Source organism: Equus quagga, chromosome 14 (assembly GCF_021613505.1).
Source record: "Equus quagga isolate Etosha38 chromosome 14, UCLA_HA_Equagga_1.0, whole genome shotgun sequence".
NCBI classification, from domain to species: Eukaryota; Metazoa; Chordata; class Mammalia; order Perissodactyla; family Equidae; genus Equus; species Equus quagga.
The window spans coordinates 5,812,258-5,834,333 of record NC_060280.1 but is presented as its reverse complement, the minus strand read 5'-3'; the positions used below and the strand labels follow the sequence as shown (position 1 = coordinate 5,834,333).

The window sequence follows — 22,076 nt, the reverse complement described above, 5'->3', positions numbered from 1 at the left end:
AAGTTCTCACATTCCACTTCAGCAGCCTGGGGTTCACCAGTTCGGATACCGGGTATGGACCAGACCTATGCACCACTTGTCAAGCCATGCTGTAATAGCATCCCACATATACAGTAAAGGAAGATGGGCACAGATGTTAGCTCAGTGTCAGTCTTCCTCAGCAAAAAGAGGAGGATTGGCAGCAGATGTTAGCTCAGGGCTAATCTTCTTCAAAAACAAAAAAAAATGTATTGAGGTGTATCAAATCAACATGTCGTGAACCTTAAACTTATATAATGTTAAATGTCAATTATATCTCAATAAAGCTGGAAAATAAAGAGAAGGATTTCTGATAAAAAATATTTCAGGAGGTGATGGTGGCACTTTGCAGAGTCTTGGTTGTTCTCCAGGTGCAGCTAAGGTTGTGCAGTTATCATGGGCAAGAGGCTGCAGAGTTTGCTCATGTTTGCCTAATAAACGCAACAGCCACAGGAACTGAAATTCATAAAAAATGGTACTACCAGGTGTCGATTCATTTACAATTATTGATGTAAATTAGATCAGCAGAGAAGATGTTGGAAACATTATTTTTTCCTACAAAGAAGCAGTATCAGCAAGAAGCAAGATCAAGTTGTCATGAAATTCTTACAGGAATTAAATAACAATGGATCTGGAAGGCTGTGGAGGGAAAGTTCAGAAAACCTTCTAAACAATGACCTTTCTTCTTCCTGTAGATTTACCGCTGTGGTTGCACCTAGGCTCCCTGAAAGTACATTACTATATTTAGCTGATGTCCTCCAGAATTCTCAAATCTCCCTTTTAATCTATGGGACATACATGGCTTTTGGCTATAGGAGGAACATTATAAAAGAACATCCGGTAATAGAATTTCACCAAGATAAAACAAAGAAGATCCACAACTAGATAAACCATTTCTGAACTGAGAATATTTTCAATCTTACAGTTTGGATTATACAGGAAAAGACAAGACCATAGCAACACTGTAGATTGTGATCATAGGTAACTATTTAGCATAGTGGAATAGTGACACAAATGGATGAACACCCAAAGTGTGTAAAGGAAAAGAAGACTTCAGAGATTTGATCAGACCAGGGATTCTAAAGAATGAAATGAGGGCTCCAGGAGATGAAGAGAATTTTGAAGAAGCTATTAAAAATATAAACACAGCAATAAATACAGCTCAGATCCCAATCAATAGTAAAGATATTTTAATGAGGATTGCTGCATAAATATCAGCCAACAGACTCCATTCTTTTAGCTTTTAGCTTATGCCTTAAAGGACTTTGTGGACAAAGAGGCACAACTCCCTACGTGACTAGATTTGGGTGCATACATAAAACTGCAAAACGTTTATTGTGTTAAAGCAAAGAAAGATACTTTGGCTGTGAATAATCATGTTGAAAACACATCTCAGTCCATAGGCCAGCAACAGAGGCCATTTCAAAGAAAGAGTTAAAATTATTCTGCAGCAATTCTTCCTTTCTTCGAGTTGTAAGATGTTGATCCTTAACTAAAGAATGTGGTTTGGACATAATTACTAAGGACAAAATCATTTCCAGTATGGAGATTCCAGATAATGGGGTAGTATTGGACTTAATGTTATGGGCTGCTGATAGATTTCATAAACAACACGGTAGACACCCAGGGGTATCTGACTATCAGGCTGAAGAAAATATACAAAAGTCTTGTCTCACTGGCTTCCTTTACGAATACAGTTTATCTGTAATGCTGAAAGATGATTATGTCCGCAAATTTTGCTGATATGAAGCTGCGGAGCCATACATGATTGCTGCTTTCTTTCAAGGAGCTACTGCTCAAGAATTTATCACAGTTACCACCAAACATTGTCATTTTTAATAAGACATTTCTATCTGCAGGTCACAAACTTCAGCAACTTCCCGGTTACAAAGTATGCTATGTAGCATTAATGATTGAAACTGTAATTGTCTTCAGATTGTGCTCTAGTCTACAAAATTCTCCTAAGCAAGGGCTAATTGTAGTTTCCTTAATAAACATTTTTCTCATTTGTAAAAAGAAAAAATGTATTTCAAATGGTTCTGTCATCTAATGACACAAAAAGGACTGATACGATCCTACACGCTTTACTGTGTCTTGGTAAACAATTAGGATGAAAACATGAAGCCCATTTTCCTAAAGAAGGAATTCAATAATGGAGGGGGAAAAGAGAAATGATCACTTTTCTTTCTTGAATCACTCTGGCTTCACTTAACTTTCTGGATTCCATCCTGACTAGATTTTCACCCTACACTCTGACTGTTTCTTCTCAGGGTCCTTGGCAAGTTGCTCCTCACATCCTTGACATCCAAAATTAGAGTGCCCTGGGGCTTCATTCTTGGATATTTTTCTCTCTTCTACCCACGCGCATACCTCAGGTGATGTAAATCAATTGCTTTGCATTGAGTAGCACTCCTAAGGGAATAAATCGAGGTGTAAACTTTAAGCCCATTGCTCCTCGCTGCATTCTACGCACACTATGTAACTACCCACTTATAGTAGTTTTGTACTGCGTCAACCTGGCTAAGCTGGGATAATATTTCCTACAATTGCCTTCCATGTATATTTCCAAGTTAGGGCTGACCACAGGTAAAAATGAGATTTGGAAGCAAAGCAATGGCCATTAAGCACTGAATGTTGATGCTGCAGCTCACACATATGTTCACTGATTTGCTGGCTCACCTTGCTAATGAAGAAGGTCACCATATCCACTCCTTTCTGGCTGCCATTGCATTTTCTCTTTTCAGCTTCTTTGGTTTGCGGCCAAGAACATCATGTTTCTCTGTAGCAAAGCAATCCAGTGTCTTCTGAAGCCAACCCTCATCACCAAGGTTAGAGACAGTAAGAGAGACACACATTCTGGTTTGTTCTCACAGATTCCATTTTGTCCTTGCAGGTTGCTCCATGTCGTTTTGGGGTTCGTTTTGTACTGCTAACTCTCTTTCACTGTCTGCTTCCTCCCCAGCTGCCAACCCTGCTGTTGAACAGTGATTTTAGAACCACCACCAGATGCAAGTGTACAGCTTTCCAAAAAATTCTCCAACAATTTTGGAAGTCTAATCTCCATGATAAACCCCTTCTTGCATATCATTCTATTTGTTCTGATTCCCTAATTGAATCCTAATTGATGTGCTACTTGACACTCAATACCTAATTGACCTCTCAAATGCAGTATATCCACAGCTGAAAATCTGATATTCTTTCTACCCACAAACTTGCTCTTCCCACAGTCTTCTCCATCATATTTATAACAACTCTATCCTCCTTCCTTAATAGGGAGAAGGATTTTGATAGTCATCAAAATATCTTTAAAATAATAGAAGTGTAATACCCATCACACAAATAGGAGTTTGATCCTCGTCAAAAATATCTTTAAAATAATAGACTAATAGTCACATTGACATTTTCTCCATTGTTTATTTTCAATCTTTAATAAGCCCAAAATCTTGGAATCACTCCTGATACCTCTCTTTCACTTGCAGTCATATTCTGTAGTGCAGGAAATACTTCAGTTCTACTTTTAGAATTTATCCAGAATCCAATCTCTTTCCATCCCCTACCCGGTAGCACATTGTACCCCAAGTAAATCATATTTCACTGGGTAACTACATCAGCCTCCTAGTTTGTCTTCCAGTATCTACTCCTGCTCCTAAATCTATTCCCAACTCACTAGACAGAGCGAGTCTGTAAGAGAAATAAGAAGTTACTTCTTTGTTCAAACCTCTTGAGGCTTCCCATTTCACTTACAGAAAAAGCTTAAGTCCTTGCTCTAATTCAAAAGACTCTACCTCATCTGGCGCCACCACTGTTTTTCTGGTCTTCTTACTCATTATGTGCCCTCTGGCTCACCTCTTCTAGCCATACTGACTCTTATCACATCAGGCATTCTCCTGCTTTTCCCTCTGCCTTGACTGCATTTTTGGACCTTCCAGACTTCGTTTTTTCTTGAAAGCTTCCAGAATGACTACTTGAAATTTACAACCCTTACTCCCTCACAAAATATCTTCATTCCCTGCTATATATTTTTGTTCTTAGTACTTAATATTGATTAAAATACTATACATATATTTTACTTATTTATTTTATTGATTCTATGTGTCATCTACTAGATCGTAAATTTGATGAAGGTAAAGATATTGTTTGTCCTGTCCAATAGCTTAACCCAAGTCCACAGTACCATGTTTGCCAAATAGTAGGCCCTAAATAAATATTGTTGGATGAATGAAGGAATATTAATGTTAGAATTAATACAGTGGCCTAAATTCAGGCCTGCTAAGTCCTGAAAAAAGGGCCGCTATCATGGCATGGCTTCATGAAAAGACCTCTGTCATTTTGTCTGTCATGTTGAACTATGTGCAATTTCTAAGATTTAACTCTTTCTTATTTACACAAATGGAATTTCATATGGTTCAACCAATGTGTAAAATGAGATCCTAAAAAATTCACGGCAATCTGGCTAAATCTCCTATGAATAATATTGGTCAGTTGTTTTGTTTATTTTTCTCAATGCTGATTGCTTTTCACTTCTGATAGTCTACAAATATAGTTCCTGAATTCTGAAATCTGCACACAAACTGGATATCAGTAACTTTAATGATAAATGGATTGCCAATTACTCAGAACCCAACCACTTGTGATTCAGCTGCACCTCTGTAACTGCGTTCAGGTTAAATGCTGGCATTGCTATCATAGTGGTACACAACTTAACTCTGACATCCATGTGCTTTTTCAGCATCACAAAAAATGATCATTAAATGTCTATGTTTTTTCTATGGCAGAAATATAAAAAGAAAAAATCAATATCATTCACTGAAGATTTTGAAATATCGAGTGAAGTTCTCATTTCCCCCTTATAATTCACTTTTAAGTACTTGTCCATTGAGCAGATTGGATTATTAAATATTGAAGAAAACTCCACAGTTTGTCTCCTTCTTTCTTAGAGGTAAAAAGGAAAATAAGGAGCTAGCTCCTTTACCATTCAGCGGACAATGATTACCAGGGAGTTTGACACTCATCAAAAATATCTTTAAAATAATAGACTAATACTCACATCGACATCTTCTCCATTATTTATTTTCAATCTACCCTAACAATAAGATGTAGCCATTATCTCCAGTCTATTTCTATGAGGGCAGAAAAAACCTTCAAGTAAGATAAAAATGAGGAAAACTGAAACATCTACTCACAAGAGTCAATGAGGTATGAGAAAAAAGAAAAGTGTCCTTGTAATTTGTGGAGGCAGGTCCAGATGGGATGTTGACTTGGTAATGGAAAAGAGGTGATAAATGGGTGAGTAGCTAAAAAGAAAAGAAGGAACATATTGATCCCCTGTGATGTGGTCGGTCATGTGTTGTTTTTTTTCCCCTAGCAAACCTATTAGGTACATTTTTCTATCCTCATTGTTCATCAGAATAAACTAAAGATAATGAACTTATGCAAGCTAGCATGTGTATTCGATGCATAATACACATATTTTCTATATTTATACCTTGTCATAAAAATGATTTGAGGTAATTTTAAGATATTGCAGCTAACAAGAAATGGAAGTCAATTTAGAACACATCTCTGATATGACTTTTTTTGCTCTGTTAAGTAAATTATGTCATAATTCTTTAGGCAGATGAAAGTGTTTAATGACCAGATAAATATTCATAATGGATGCTTCTTTTCTCTATTCGAAAGAGTTTATATTTACTAGTTTGCAAATGTGATCAAGGAACTAAGGCTGGTATTATCTATCTTCCAAGAGTAAGAGCAATTCATTTAACTCATTAAAAAGGGGTTTGAATCTCTAAGTTAAGTCAGCACCATTCTAGGATGACACCATTACCTCTAATGAAACTCCTGACTTCTTAGAGAAACATGTCCTCAGCATTATAGTTCTTTCAATGGTAATTCTGTAGCTCACAAACTTCATAACTGTTTGATTGATTAATTTTTGGTGGAAATTTCTAGCCTTACCTGGCTTGGCTATCCCAAAGGATATTGCAAAGTCAAATCTGAGAGAAAATCACCTTTGATCAGATTTTAGCTACTATGGTCTACAGCTATCAGGCATTTCATGAAAATGTCTTCTCTTTACTCATTTAAATTCATACATTTGCTTTCTATATCTACTAAAAAGTAAAACAAATCATCATAGTGCTTTTTAGCTTTAGAAGAGAGAGTCTCATGTTAAAATATTCCTGTTGATAGAGGTCGTCCCTAGAATATTTATCAAGTAGAAAGTTATCTGTATAATTGCAGGGACTAATTACATGTTCTAACTTTGAACATTAACACAGTATGCATATGCTTTTATGTGTTAAAACTATGTTATGTATTGGTTATATCATAGTTGTAGAAATAAAGTGCACTACTCTAACACATGTGTCTATCTCCTAAGATAAACATATTTTTCTTACATTTAGCATTGACACTGATTTTTGTTACATGTGTTGCTATTTAACAAAGTAGCTGTTTAGACATGTAGATTTTCAAATTCCTGTAGCATGGTAACAAAAACCAACCTATAAGGTAAACTCAAGCAAATTTCAAGCTAATGTATGTCATGTAAATTAATTGTTAAGATGCTTATTTTATGGTTAGTATAAATGAAATAAACCAAAGATTTTATGATTTGAATTGTGTATTTTGAAAGCTATTGTCTGCTAGGAGAACCTGGTGTTGGAATCTAGAGGCTACACTTAGCTTAGTGTCCTGGTTATGACAATGTACTATTCCTGACAAAGGAACTCAAAATTTCTTAGCCGCATTTTATTAGATAAGGGGGAAGGAATCTGCCAGTAATGGTTATTGTTGTTGCTGGAATTTACCACCCTTGAGAGTAAAGTAGATTGCACATGTAGTAAAAAGCATTTTGATAACACATATTTGGCACAGTCGTGACCTTTTCAGGAATATACATTATACTTTTCCTGTCTATACTCAAGTGTAATGAGTATAGGGCTCAAGGATTTGGCAAAAGTACTCATATGGACCTCCTCTCTCCCTTACAAGGGAAACTTTAATTATTTATTATTTGAAATTGAAGAATATCATATGTATGAATGTGCTTTGCAAATGACAAAGGGCTAAAAATAATATTATGTATTTTTACATTTACTATCCTGGTAACATCAGTTTTAGAATTCTTTCAAGAGTTGGATAATGGAGCCATCCCAGCTTCTAGCAAAACCTTCCCCAAAGTTTTCTGATGTGACTTAAGTTCCATTTGATGTCTGCACTTTTATTTCTCTTCTGACCTCAGCTCTACCTTACAGGATTGCCACCATGGCCACTGGGCTCTACAGTCTCTGGCCAGTGTCAACTGTGAAAGGGGCCATGACTAGAATGTGACCTGGTGTGAGTGTCCCCAAAAGAAGTCTTCTGACATTATCTGAGAGAAGTTGCCAGCTTTCTCGCCTTGGTGATTTTCACTGTTTCCCTGGTAGGATTAAACGTTATTTGTCTTCATTTCTTACTTGAAAATATACTGTGTATTGGTTGCCATCCTTTCCTTTTCTCACTTCTTCACTCCTTTATTGGTATTTCCTCCACTCTCAAATATATCACTTGCACTCAAAGCTTTCTTAGGGTATATTTCTGGGGGAACCCAAACTAAGACACATATTGGGCTAGATGATCTCCATGACCATATCTAGCTTTATTTATTTATTTATTTTTTTTGAGGAAGATTAGCCCTGAGCTAACATCTGCTGCCAATCCTCCTCTTTTTGCCGAGGAAGAATGGCCCTGAGCTAACATCCATGCCCATCTTCCTCTACTTTATATGTGGGACTCCTACCACAGCATGGCTTGCCAAGCAGTGCCATGTCCGCACCCGGGATCCCAATGATCGAACCCTGGGCCGCCGAAGCAGAATGTGCAAACTTAACCGCTGCACCACCTGGCTGGCCCCTAGCTTTGCTTTTAAATGGCCTAAATACTTCAAGAAAATATGTCTGATGACATGACTTAAATAAATCATCTAGTAAATGTTTTCTGAATAAATTAATTGTCCTCGATAGTTATGTCAATAGATGTTTGAAAAAGAAAAATAATGAAGCCAGTTGTTGCCTTCTGTAATCTTCTTATTTTGAGGGAAACATAATAGAAATTTAGGCTCTAACTGAGTGTCCTGGTCATTTGTCCACTGCCTCTTCAGTTGACCAATACTTGTGCTGCCTCTTTGTCTCCTCCATTCCACTTGCCTCCAGTAATTCAATCCCCTAGTATCATTCTCTATTCTTTTGCTTATTTTAGTTTGGAAAATACCTACAAAATACTCAGTCATTAAGCCTTTGAAATTCACCTTTAACTCTGGGAATAAAAGGCTCTCTTTAATTTAATAACGCTGACAGTTTTGAGAGCCTGCTCTATGCAGAGTAGACATTTTATATATTTTTCATCTCATATTAATAAAAAATAACTTGAAGTAATTAGTATTCTATTAATTTTTTGGAAAGGTAACATGTTCAGAAAATTTAATAATTTTTCCCCAAGTCTCCCAGCTATTAAGCTAGTGTCAGGTTTCAAATTTAAGTATGTATAATCCAGAGTCTTTTCAATATATCACACTCCTTTTCCTTAAAAACAAATGCATATGTACACAAAGTTAAGAACAACTTGCCAACACTTCATAGTAGGTGTCCTTGTAAATTCTGATGAATAGACCCCAATGAAGGGATAGCCCAGTTTTCACAGCCCCAGATCCATTTTTCATTAGCCATTACATTGGGACACTTACTTAATTTCTCTTGGTCTCAAAAAACAAAAATAAAACAAAATGGAGGGTAAAATAGAGTGCCTAGTTGATGGTATTAGTCTAAGGAGCCAATGAAATAGCAAATCTAAAGTGATTCCTAGAGCACAACATATCACCCAAAACTAGAAGCCATTATTGTTAATGATCTGAATAAAAGATAGTTTAATGATGTATCAAGAAGGTTTTGAAAAGACAGAGGATGTGAGCCATAAAGGTAGGCAGTTCTATTTCTAGAACAGGGAGATAACCTTTCCCTATTATCCATGGTTAATAAAATTCAAACTCTGTGGAGGTAGTTTTAGACATTCTTTCATCAATACCTTTGATGTGATGGGTAGTATGCCGACTCAGCAGGAGCAGCATTCCCTTGGGATCCATGAACCCTCAGAGAATTGTATATTATAAACAAAGGTCCTTTTCACAAATTTAAATGTTTTGGGCTAAGCAAATTAAAAATAGAAAAAAAAAAACAGATTTCATGATGCAGCATGAAACAAAAAAATATTTAGATCTACTCTGCACTTTTGGACAAATCATTTTCATTCTGGTGGTAAATGCAGATATAATTCACAATAGTCTTTCGGTAATGCATCAGACACTAACACTATAACCGTAAAATAAGTGCAAATAAAGCAAATAAAAAAATCCATTTAAAGAATTGTCCTTCTAGGGAAGAGTTTGGGGAGTCATTTACAAAAAGCAAAATTACTTCAAATAGAAAATGGTCCCAAGAAAATGCTGCATTTTTCATTTCTCTTATGCTGTGGAAACATCCTGACTGGACCCTTAGTAAAATTGACCTACAATGCACGTCTGTCTAAAGTCGCAGAGAACAGTCGTGCCAGATGCTACTCATTCTCCCAGCATGAACAGTGAATTGAAGATGACTGAGAATATGTTGTGGAAAGCAAATGACACATTAGTCTTCCTAGAGTCACTGCTGAATTGAATGTGAAAGTCACATGGGTAGGTTGAACATGCATACACTTCACCTCTGACTATTCAGTACCTCCTGCCTGAATTGCTCCAGCAGATGTTGATGGTAACAACAACGTTACGGACCTGGTTGGTTTTGTTAACTCAATTGAATTTGAAGTTACTATGCGACAAAGTCACAGTATAATACAGTGTGACACAAGGTCAAGAATGCTAGCTCTGTTTGTTGTGTAAGACAAGAGGGTGCCTCAAAGCTCCTTCCCAGGGTTTCCAAATAATTCCTTTCTGGGAAGTCTGCAGCGGGGGGGGGAGGTTTTCAGTCTCATCTCCTTCAGGGCTCAGGGATGTGTGTGGAGAGGGTTGGGGGAGAAGAGTTGAACTATTCTCTCATTCTCAAATTCCAACTCTAACAAATTATCTTCCTTCTAATAAAAAGAGGGAAAAAAAAGAAGATAGGAAGGCACAGGGGAGAAAAAAGTATGAGAAGTAAGACACAAAAAAGAGGAAGATACAGAGTGCTCTGAAGTGGAATCCAGAGCACTGGAAATCTGCACACCCCCTGGCTCACTACCATGGGTTCTAGCAGTGTCGTTTATCGCCTGAATTAATTCAACACTGAAAGGCTGATTATACAAATGGACAAGGGCCAGACCATATATACCTATAGAATTATGACTCATAATTGTCTAGCAATCAGCCCAGGAAGCCAACCTTTGCAATAATCCACCCAAAATGGACAAAACTTGGTGAACAACTGCCAGCTTCCCTAATTTTTGCCCCTGCATCCAACCTAGGACCAAGCCCTAAACTCTCCCCTAAAGAATCACGTGAGATGCCCCGCATCTAGTTTGCTAGTCTTCAGCTTCACAATGGGAACCGCCTCCAATCAGTGCACACCTGAAGCCTCCCCTTTTTTTCCACTATGAAGCTTCCCAACTCCCCTCCCTGCCTTTGAGTCTCTGCCAAGTGACGGAGGCTGACTCCAGTGTTAAGCTAATTCTGAATAAATAGCCTTTGTTTGTTCTCATTTGGGTAGTATTCATTTATTTCCACAACAATTCTATTGAAAAGTCTCCTTGACTGTAGCAATCAAGTAACAAGATTTTATCAGTACCTCTGCTAGAATGTAAGAGAACATTAAATTTCATTAATTCTTTCTGAAGTAAGCAAAAAGAAAGTTTAATGAAGTTTTCCTTTGGGATACTGAGTCCCTACTGCCAGACACTATGCTAATCATTTTACTTAATATTCACAACATCTCTAGAAGATAGATGTTATGAACTCCATTTTATAGGTGAGGAAACTGAGGCTTGGAATGATAAGTTACTTTACTATAATTGGCTAGAAACAAAAAGCTGGGATTTGGCAGGGCTAATATTTGAACACACTTTGAACTGACCTAGAGCAAAGATCTAAAAAAACCTCAAGAAGGTTATACGGCGCAGTGATTGAGAGATGGACTCTGGAATCAGATGGCCTGGATTAAATTTATTAGCTGTTGACACTTGAACAAGTTGCTTCCCCTCTTTGCTCCTCAGTTTTCTCATCTGTAAAATGTGGACACAATAATTTCTATCATAAAGGAATGCTGTGATAATTGAGTTACTGAATACAAAGCACTTCGAACAGAATCTGAAGGTGGAGAGTACTCAGTTTGTGGTAGCGATTATGAAAAGGGAGAAGGAACCTGAGGAGGATGTGGTGGAGAAGAAGAAATGGGTTCTGTTTTCACCCTCTTCTCATGGGTAAAACATAATATTCCTTGGTGCTAATGATATCCAAAATCAAGAATGGATTGCTTTAAAAAAAAAAAAGATGGTGAAAAAGCCAGCCTCAGCCACCATAAGCCACACTTGATTTTTGTTTCATATACTGGTCATAATGCTTCCACTGCCCTTGATCACTAACTTCAGTGCTGTCTCTGTGGGAAATGTGTCCTCAGGTCCACCACAAAACCTGGAAATGCAGCTTCTTCTCCTGCTCACTCCCATCCCCAGCTCTGGCAACGTCTTCATTTCTCCCATGGGAGTGGGGATGAGGTTACAGGATTGCTCAGCATAGGCACACCAGTTCTTCACATGCCTGAACAACTTGTTAAAAAGGTAGAGGGAAAGCTGTGCTTTTCATCCTAATCCTCTAAATTGACTCTCCCTCATGTATTCTGCTCAGATTGCCCACAGGACAGGTGAAAATTTCGAGGCATCTACTCTAGCACACCTTTCCAGCTCCTATTTTTTGCAAGTCCCTTAACTTAAAATAAGAAGTTTTGAGCTTCAAAGAAATGAGCCAGCAAAATACTTTGATTTTTCAAAAGGTGACTTATTTTGAAGCCCCTCTGTATTTCAGAGAGCATCAGTGTCAAGAAAAATAACTTAAAAAATACTCTTTGTATTGCTATGTCTTATCATATTTGCAACATCCGTCCTTTTTATATCCCTTACTTTGTATCTGTCTTAATACCATTTCAGAGACCACCCTTGGAATTTCCCTTCACAAATCACGAAGTCTTTAAAATATCCTCAAAGAAATAAAGGGGAAAATGTATAATTCAGTAGCATGTTTTAAATTTTAATCCAAAGTCCTCCTTGATGTCTTGCAGTCAATGTTTTAAAAGGCCTTGGTCAATAAATAGAGCTCACGATCGATATCAGTTGTTTTGTATATTTTCTGTGATACATTCTGAGAATGGTTGTTACCTTGGCAATCTGAAGTTAAAACATTAGTGAACAACTGTTTTTCTCCCATGTGAGAAAAGTTTTCCATAAATGGACAGGGAGCATCCTCACTGTATATAGAGAGACTAATTGGAAAAAGAAAGGACTTTGAGGATTGAATTTTGGCTTTGCTGCTTGTTTACTTTGTGACCTTGAAGAAAATATTTAAAATTCCTCATTTTAAATGAAGGAAAGTAGTAATTAACTTGAAATATTATTTTTATGACTATATGATATAATGTACATATCACACTCATACAGTATATGCCAAACATAAGTTATCGAAGAAAAGGTGGTCACCATTCTCCTCTTTATGACCATCTCCATCAACTTTGGTTCCTAGAATGTCCAAATGCCTTGGATTGATAAGCCATATGTCATTTAATTGTAGATACAGATGTGGATATATTTATGTATAACTATAATGTAATAACATTAGTTTTTCAGTGAGGTAATCAGAAACCCTAAATAAAAATGAGTATTAGATCATGGGCTACAGTAAAAGTCCTCTCAAGCCAGGATGAAAACTCAGAATCCTCCATGAACATTTTATTATAAAATTTAGTATTTGCTGGGCACTACTAATTGTCTTAAGCCTAAGAGTTAATTTTCTTCCCACAACTGCCCTGAGACTTATACTGTTGCTTTCCCCACTTTATTCACAATGAAATTGAGACAGGGAAAGAAAACTTGCCCAGGGGAACACAGTGAGTGAGGGATGGAGCTCGATGTGAAGACAGCTGATCCAGTCCATCCTGAAACCCTGTGTATGACGCAATGTCGCCTCCAAACATGCCCCTGAGTCACAGAATTCAGGTGTGCCTTAAAGGATAAAACATGAACATGCAGATAGTTTCAGCTGCTTTGTGAGTGGCACATATCTGTCTATGTAGCTTCACAATCCATTAATTTGAGCTTTCCTAGATATGTAACCAACAAAAACTATCATCATCGAAAATATGACAAATAAGCAACAGTGCTTCCTTGTAAGAAGTATTATAGGGGTCTGAACTTCAGTAGAATTTGAACACAAGCAAATCCAAGCCGTCGTATGTCACCAATGCCCCAGGCACAGACATTCCAGTTAGGGATGGCTTGTGTTGTAGTCATCTCTGTCTCCCCTTTGCAACAGATTGGGCATTAGTTTTTTCTGTCCTTTATTCTTTCACAGCAGATACAAACACAGGCACAAATAAAACACACTCATATACAATGTTTGCTATTCTAAAACCAAATTACAATAGTAGTTTATGTTACCTTTTATAAACAATTGATTGTCTAAATCAACTTAAAATGTAAATTACAAATGATAGGCGTTTGTGCTTCAAAGAACATATTTGTTTTTTGTCCTGGGTTCCTGACATGGAGCTTCAAAACCTTTCGGAATTTTCTGAATGATAAGGGTATCTTTTGTCATTCATTATGAGCCCCTTTGACTGCACCTGAATTTATACTAATCGAGTGCTTCATGGTGGGCCCTTAGTTTCCAGAGACTGGCAGAGCACACTAGAATGACAAGGTAATTGTACAGACGGCTGCAACTTTCAGCCTCACCCCTGCCCCCAGCTCTACCTCTCAGGAGGAGACAGGACTGGAGCTCAAGCTCAGGCACATCAGCTGTGACCTAACACTACCTCAGTAAAATTCTGGACATCCAAAGCTCGAAAAGCTTCTTGGATGGTGAACACATCAAGGAGGGTGACACATTCTGGTGTGGGAGCTCAGCAGCTGGAATCCTCTCAGATCTTGCCCTATATGCCTCTTCCATTTGGCTGTTCCTGAGTTGTATCTTTTATAATAAAACTGGAACTGTAAGTGTCAATGCAAATAATCCATAGTCAATCAATAAATCAAAATTGGGATAAGTTTATTATGAGCCAAGATTGAGAACTATAGCCCAGGGCCTACCTTCCCAGAGGAAGAAAGGGCACCAAAGAAGTGGGGTGTACAGAGTGGTTATATACCATCTTAGAACAAAGAGCAGACATCACAAATGACAGGAATATCTCTTTTACTACTGTCAGGAGAGGCTTAGCTGACACAGCAGGTCGGTGGGCAGCAGGTCAGTGATCACAAGGTGAGCACAGCAGGTCGATAATTAATCCTTATTTCCCAGGAAGAGAAGTTTATCCTTAAAGAAATGTTGATATGGGGGGAAGCTACATCCCTATCTTTAAGGGTATCATTCTTGTCTTCAGGATATAGTAAGTGTTTAAAGCGGATATACAATGCATGCTCAACAGGCCACGTCAGGCCCTTTTGGAAAAACAAGGTCAGGTTGAATTAGTTTTAAACTAAATGGCTTCCTCATTTGCAATGTATCCTCTTGCTTTTCATTTATTTATCATAAGCATAATTTTTCCCTGAGTTCTGTAAGTCATTCCAGCATATTATCAAAACTGATGGGATCATAGGAATGCCCAAATTTATAGTTGGTTAGTCAGAAATATACGTGGCCCTGAGACTTGTAGCTAGTAGCTGAAGTGAGGGCAGTCTCATGCATGACTGACTTGACCCTTGAAATCTGTGGAGTCTGACACCAACTCCAGGCAGTTAGTGTCAGAATTGAACTGAATTGCAGGATACCAGTGGGTGTCAGAGAATTACTGTCAGAGCAGTGGTTAATAATAAAATGATACTTAATATCCTCCCTACCAAATAAAAAGTTTGAGTGCCAGAGAATATAATCAAAGGGAAATATATGAATCAGGTTACTCAAAAAGACAAATCAGCATGACTTTGGAAGAATGCAACTTGCTTCACATGTATCATTTGTCTAAGGTTTGTGATACTAAAACATTCTTACCCTCAAGAAATGTGACGCTATGTCGTCCTCAACCTCATTCACCAGATTTTACTCTAAATGGATTGTGATTGTTTCCAAAAACAAACTTGTACTTTAAATAGAAAACTGCCATATTTGAGAAAATTCAAAATAATTTGCTTGAGGGAAAGCTTGAGTTTGTGGAGGGAAGTGACTTTCCTAATCTTCTCTAGCCAGCAGAAAATGGAGCACGGGTCACGAGCCAGTCACAGAAGAGAACAAGACCACAGTCACTGCACACCGGTGCTCTCTTTAGCTGTGGGGTCCTGCTGGCATGAACAGAACATACAGAGAGCTTGTGTCTCTTGGGGGAGGTAAAGGAGGTGAGGGGTTGACAATGAGTTTGTATAATCTCAATATAGTCTAGTTCAATGTGATTTTTCATGTCTCCCTAATCTCAAAGTCCTGAATCTAAATTACACAGGCAACTGTCCAAGCAGAGGGGTACTCCGGCTTCAGAGTCAGAAGACGTGGTTTCAAGTTGTTTGTTAGTAATGGGATTTGTACTAAATCATTTAAGTTCTGTAACCCTCAAATTTCTTAACTGATAAAATGAGGTAATAAATTATACCTCACACAGTTTTAGGAGAATTAAATGTAATAAGCTCATGAAAGTGCTCTGTGAGATACAAAGCCCTCTACACAATTTCAATATTTTTTATTTTTATTTTCCTCTTATTCACATAACTTATACACTCTTGTGCTGTATAGATAAGACAGTTGGAGAATAATTAATAACCTCTTCAGGAATAAAAATAAATTTATATTACTGACCTTGTACCAATTTTCAAGAAAAGAAAGTCAGAATAAAATAAAGAGAACAAACAAATAAAAATGAGTAAAATACCTCCACCATATCTGAAGATTTGAGGTCACTTTTATGTGAAAAGAGAACATATTAACAGTAAAAATAGTAAAAAAAAAAAGTTAAAAAATTAATAGTAAAAATATTAATAGTGAAAAATAGCAAAATCACCCTACTCATAATTGTATCCTTTTTATCACTAAAGATTGCACACTATCTAATACTATCTATGTGTCACCGCATTTGTATCATATTAGTGGTCCAGAATCAAAATTTATAAGCTGTCATTTATAAAGAAAGAACACCATGGAGAGTGAATTAGGCTAGGAATTTAAACAACTAAATTTCAGCACTACTTTTGTGGTCAACATTGAAAATATTTAACTTTCCTCTGCCCATTATTCAACTAAAATATGAGATGATTATCCAGAGTCAAATGATCCCTAACCTTTAAAATTCTGTGATATTTGGAATTTGCTTCTAGAATCTAGATAATCACAAGATTACTATAATTAGCATATTTATTCTCCCATTCTATTAACAACATAACATCATAAATTACTTTAGTCAACATGTGTGTTCGCATCCATGCTTTATTTGATCCTTGAAATAAAGCAAGTGAGAAAAATGGGACAGAGATTATTATTCTCATCTAAGTAAAAGCTAACACAAATACAGATTAAATACTTTATTTGTGTGAATCACAGCACTCTAAATTGTTTGACTCCATACCAGTTTACAGAACTATACATGCTTCTTCATTCCAAAATGATATCAAAATTTCTGCGAATATTTGGTTCAAGTGAGAAAAACAAAGTGTTCAGGAGTCCAGGGTTGGGGTTTTGATTTTCTCTAAGTCTGGTAATTTCTTTTGATTTCTCTGCTGTAGACCCCAATCCTAGCCATTCTGAATAAAAAAACTATTGGGTGCCATCAGGAGCATGTGAATTTCTGAAGATGAAAGTGTGTCCTCATCATTCACTTTTGGAAACTGAACTCAAAAAGCACACCTTGGCCGATTAGAAGATTCGTCTGCACACATCTGGAATGAAAGTATCTGGTCCTGCACTTTGACCTCTAACGAGCCTGAAGTTAACACACTTTCTTCCCAAGCCCTTGGTAGGACAGCTAAGGGGAGTTCTACCACACTAGCAGGGCTAGGCTCTTGGGTAAGACTCTTAACCTTCTGCCTAGGATCTGATGGACAACTTGACATTTTAAAAGCATCCTTTTCAGCTCAGGTTATTTGAAATGAGAAAGCAAAGGGCAGGGTTAATGAAAATAGATTCTGCTTTCCTCTCAAATTCAGCATTAGAATGACTGTATGTTTCTCTCCTTGCGAACAGTAAATGATTAACGATCATCTGAGCACAAAAGAGAAAAGAGAAATGTTAACAAACGTAACTCACTATGACAATGCTTGAAACAGTTACAGCATTTCAAGGCAGCTAGAAAAAGCATGCTAGAACAGCTGCAGCTATTTTTTTTCTTTTTGTCAAATTGTCAGAATGATCCATAAAACTCTCCTCATCACAGCCAATCCATGAGCAGAGAGCAGTCACAGGCATTTTTCAGGAAGTCAACATCAGCAGTTCATGTTTCCAGGTGAGGGCAGTGCCCAAAAACATTCTTATAGCTCCACAGAGTTACCTGAAATTGTTTACCAAAAAATTAGAGCAGAAAATTATAATGGAAATCAATATAAAATAAAGATGCTATAAAGCAAAAAGGCTCTATAATTTAAAGGCCAAACTATGAATAGAGAGAGCAAACTCTCAAGAGTTAATACATTAACAATGACATAAACACCACAAAACAATCTGACCTGGTCCACTGGGCCACTGTGGGACTTTTACCAACATGGGGAACAAGACCCCTTCAGAACAAAGTGAAGTGAAATACTTGTCCACAGCTGGTGTGTTGCAGACTGAAATCCCAACTTAGGTCCTCTGACTGCAAAATCCAAACAGTTATGCCATGGCAGTTTTCTTTTCACCCAGGATTACCAAGGAAACAGGAAGATGAAATGCAAAGCAGTGGAATTAGTGGAAGGACAGCAGAGGCACGAATTCTCAGGAATGTAAAGGAATCAGAGTCAACCAGATTGTGTACCAACAAAAACTAATCTATGAAATCAGCTATAGATAAAATATAATGTAATATGTCATATACATAATGTATATACATGAAACATGCATATGTGTATTTATATATATATATATATATCTAATCAAAATATAAACTTATTTCAAAAGAAGCTTGATTCTTACAACACGAAAGCAATTTCAGTTTCCAGAATAGAGTAGAGTGAGATAAGATAGAGCTGTAACATAGGAGGAAATCTGAGGGCCTTATCAGACTTTGCAAGTGTTTTGACTTTTACTCTGAGTGATATGGGAAGCCATTGACAGGTTTTGAGGGGAGGAGTGACATATATAATTTACATTGCAATAGAATTCTTCTGATTGCTATGTTAAGAGGGATAGAGGGATTCAGGGAGCCCAATTAAGATGTTCCTATAATAATTCAGAGAATAAAGAATGGTGGCTGGACCAGCATGGTAGTGTTGAAAGTAAAACAGACAGGATTGGTTACTGGACCCACTGCGGAGTGTGAGAAAAAAAAGAATTATCAAAGATGATTCCAAGTTTTGGTTTGTTGTTTTGTTTAGTTTTGTCCGAGTAACTTCCACAGATGAGGTATCTTGTGGGAGGAATAGGTTGGGGGATTGTCATTGATTTTAGCGGTTCATGTGTAATTGTGCGAAATGGTCTTGAGCAAGGAAGATGAATGAATAAATGCAGCATGTTGTTCTGCTGCAATGGTTTCCCAGTCACAGGATCTTCTAGCGAACTGGGCTTTCTACACACAGCACATACAGGCCATGATAACAAAGATTATGCTGACTCCCCCGCCCCCAGGTATACCACAATCAAGTGTGTTGTGCTGAGGAAATAATTTTATGAGCAGTAAAGGACAATTATCATACACGAAGCCCTGCTTTCTCTGTCTCATGATAACATTTAAAACTCAACATCATGCAAAAAGATAAAAAAGACGAATGGTGGGGAGGTAAGGGTCAGTGAGACTTTGACGCTAGGAACAAGTAAATTAGAACCATCAACTAAGAAGTCTATCCTAGCAGCACGACCCTAGCACCTCTCACAGACTCTTAACAGATATAAAGGAACAACCACCTGATGAAAAAAATGTAACTTTTTTCCAATTTTACATTAGGTAAAAATAAGAAATAATAATGATTGTGCTTTCATAATTAATGATTATTAAATAAAAATAACAACGATTGTGAAGAGGGCTGACACGAAGGGATGCTGACCTTGTCCTGGGTCTTTTCCAAGCACTTGCCACACGTCCTGCCCTCACAATAAACTCACGAGGGGGAGACGATGACTGTCTCTGTTATATACATGAAAGGACTGATGCAAAAAATTCCCCAAAAACTGAGGTATTGAATTTACTAGAATCAGTAAGTATTCAGCCCAGTCTCCTTGAACTGTAGCAGTTGAGTCTACCATAATGAGAACTCACCCTCAAAATGATGAGCCTGAGACACTGGAAAAATCTTAAATTTTCGAGGATTTTATGGTTAGAGAAAATTAATCATTTGGGGCTTTAGAAGGATTACAACTTACAGCTGTTAAAAGAATAAAGGCTTTTTTATTTGCACAGGATGTGGAGGGAAGGAAGTGGGCTGAAGTTGTGTTACTTGTGTTAACAAGGACATTTGATTGACCCAAATATTCATTTCAAAAACTCTGATTAACTGGGGATGAATGAAGTAAGCAATCCTGTCAATGCTGTCATATTTTAGTGTCAGATATGATTTCTTGATAATTTAAATTCTCTCAAGGAATATATAATCCTTTTCATTCTCTTTATTGATGTTTACTTTTTTGAAATTCAGCTTGTCACAAAAAATAACTATAAAAAAATGACAATGAATATTTAATAGATGACTGGCATAAAGATTATTTTTCTAATCAGTAAGCACAGAAAGAAAACATAAACAATTGGTTTTAAAATTTTGTTGGTTATAGAAATCTACAGATGATGCCCACCCCCTCAAAAAAAAATGAATATAGAAAAAATTAGCAAACAAAAGAGAAGGATCAGATGATACAAAACAAATACAAATCTATTTATGGTGGAATTCCAATTATATTTTTTAAATATATGTTATGCCAATATTATCTAAGTACTTACATGTGTGGTGAGAAAAGGGAATATCGTTTTCTGTAATTTTCTTTCTGTGTTTTGTTCCTGCATGAACATGTTTTGCCATTATTATTTGGAAAATAAGTTACTCCTTCAAGTGTCTTATATTTTAAAACAATATGTATTAGTGAAATACATAATACATATGCCTCTTTCTTTAGGTTTGTACAAGTGAGCCGTATATTATAATCATTTGACAACTCTGAGAAATTGGTGAGAGCTTAGCTTGAAAACGACATCATTTCCCAGAAGTCAGTGGGTGACATCTGCTGCCACCAATTGAACATAAGGTGAATGCAAAAGTGTGCTCAGTGCCACAAATCACAACTTTACCTCGATAATCAAAACTTAAAGTGTGAACTCAATTAACCACATCTGGAGAACGCTTAAAAGCAAGTTTAAGTACAGTTTCTGTGGGTAATAGCTAGTGTCAATTTGAAATAAATTGTCTACAAGGAGAAATCTAGCTTTCAGGAAAAGAGCTTAACCTCTGTCAGCCTAGGGCTTCCCAACTGTAAAAGAAATAGGCTGGACTAGATCTTGTCTGAAATCTCCTCTAGGTCTGATCATGTAGACGCTATCACTTAATTAGAATCTTAGCCACAATTTCATTGTCAAACATAATGATTTACTTGTTTTAAATGTTATTTTATCCTTATTATAGTCATATTATAATAACACATTGTGAATGGAAAAGGTCACCAAGGTCTTTTCAAGCTCAGTAAAATTCCTAATGAAATGTCAGACTCTTCTACAGATCTATCATTCACACTCTTAGGTAAATAACAGTCTTTCTAGTTCACAGGCTGTTTAAATTACTTAGTTATACATTTCCAAGCAAGGTCCACACTTTATTTAATAATTCACATACTGACAATTAAGTTAAATGATTACTCCTTTAATCATTTAATGATTACAGCTTTATCCACCAACTTGGTGGATATTAAATCTAAATTCCTTCCTTCCTTCCTCTTTCCCTCTCTTCTTCTCTCCTTCCTTTCCTTTCTTTGTTCCTTTTTCAACTGAAAAGAAATATATTATAGTATACTATTAAATATACATGTATTTATATATTATAGATTTCATATATACTTATATGTAAATATATATATACACACATATACGAGCTCTCAATATAGTGAATGAGACAGTCATATTTATGGAAACTAGAAAGCAGTTTGATGAGATTTTCTGGGGACCCAATTTTTCCTCTCTTTTAACATTACCTAGAGTATTTCCAGGTTGCACAGTTGAAGATGGCCAGCATCACCAGGTTACTTGCCATCCATTGGCAAGGGGAGACAGGAAGTGGATGGCTAGTAGCTTCCTGTTAAGGGCAGGACTCAGAGATTGTACCAATCATATCCGCTCAATTCTAGCTGCCAAAACTTAATACATGGTAATGCCCAATTGCAAGGAAGTTTGGAAGGCTAAGAATTGCAGTCTCTAACTAAGTTATACGTGCCTAGTTAAAACTTAGATGTTCTACTACCAAAAGGAAGACTAGGAGAATAGATACTGGTATATATTTAACTGTCTTTGCCACATTATATTATTTTAAAGTCAAGTGTCCAGAATTCAGGTGAAGGAAGGGATGGCAGAGAATGTGTAAGCACCCCTTACAGAATTCTAAGTAGCACTGCTTTTATTTTATATTTTTAAGATTGGCCCTGAGTTTACATCTGTTGCTGCCGGGGTCCCGCCCCGGCCGAGTCCAGGTTCCTGAGGGATGGACGGCGTCGGCGCAATGAGGGAGGGGGAAAATAAAGGGGACGTGAGACTTGGGTTGGTGTTAGCAAG

General features: G+C 37.0%; 1 pseudogene; it reads left to right on the top strand.

Annotated features, from left to right (window-relative positions):
• Positions 1 to 398: 398 nt before the first annotated feature.
• On the top strand, positions 399 to 1,857 carry LOC124252193 (NEDD8-activating enzyme E1 regulatory subunit-like; annotated as a pseudogene).
• The last annotated feature ends 20,219 nt before the right edge of the window (positions 1,858 to 22,076 follow it).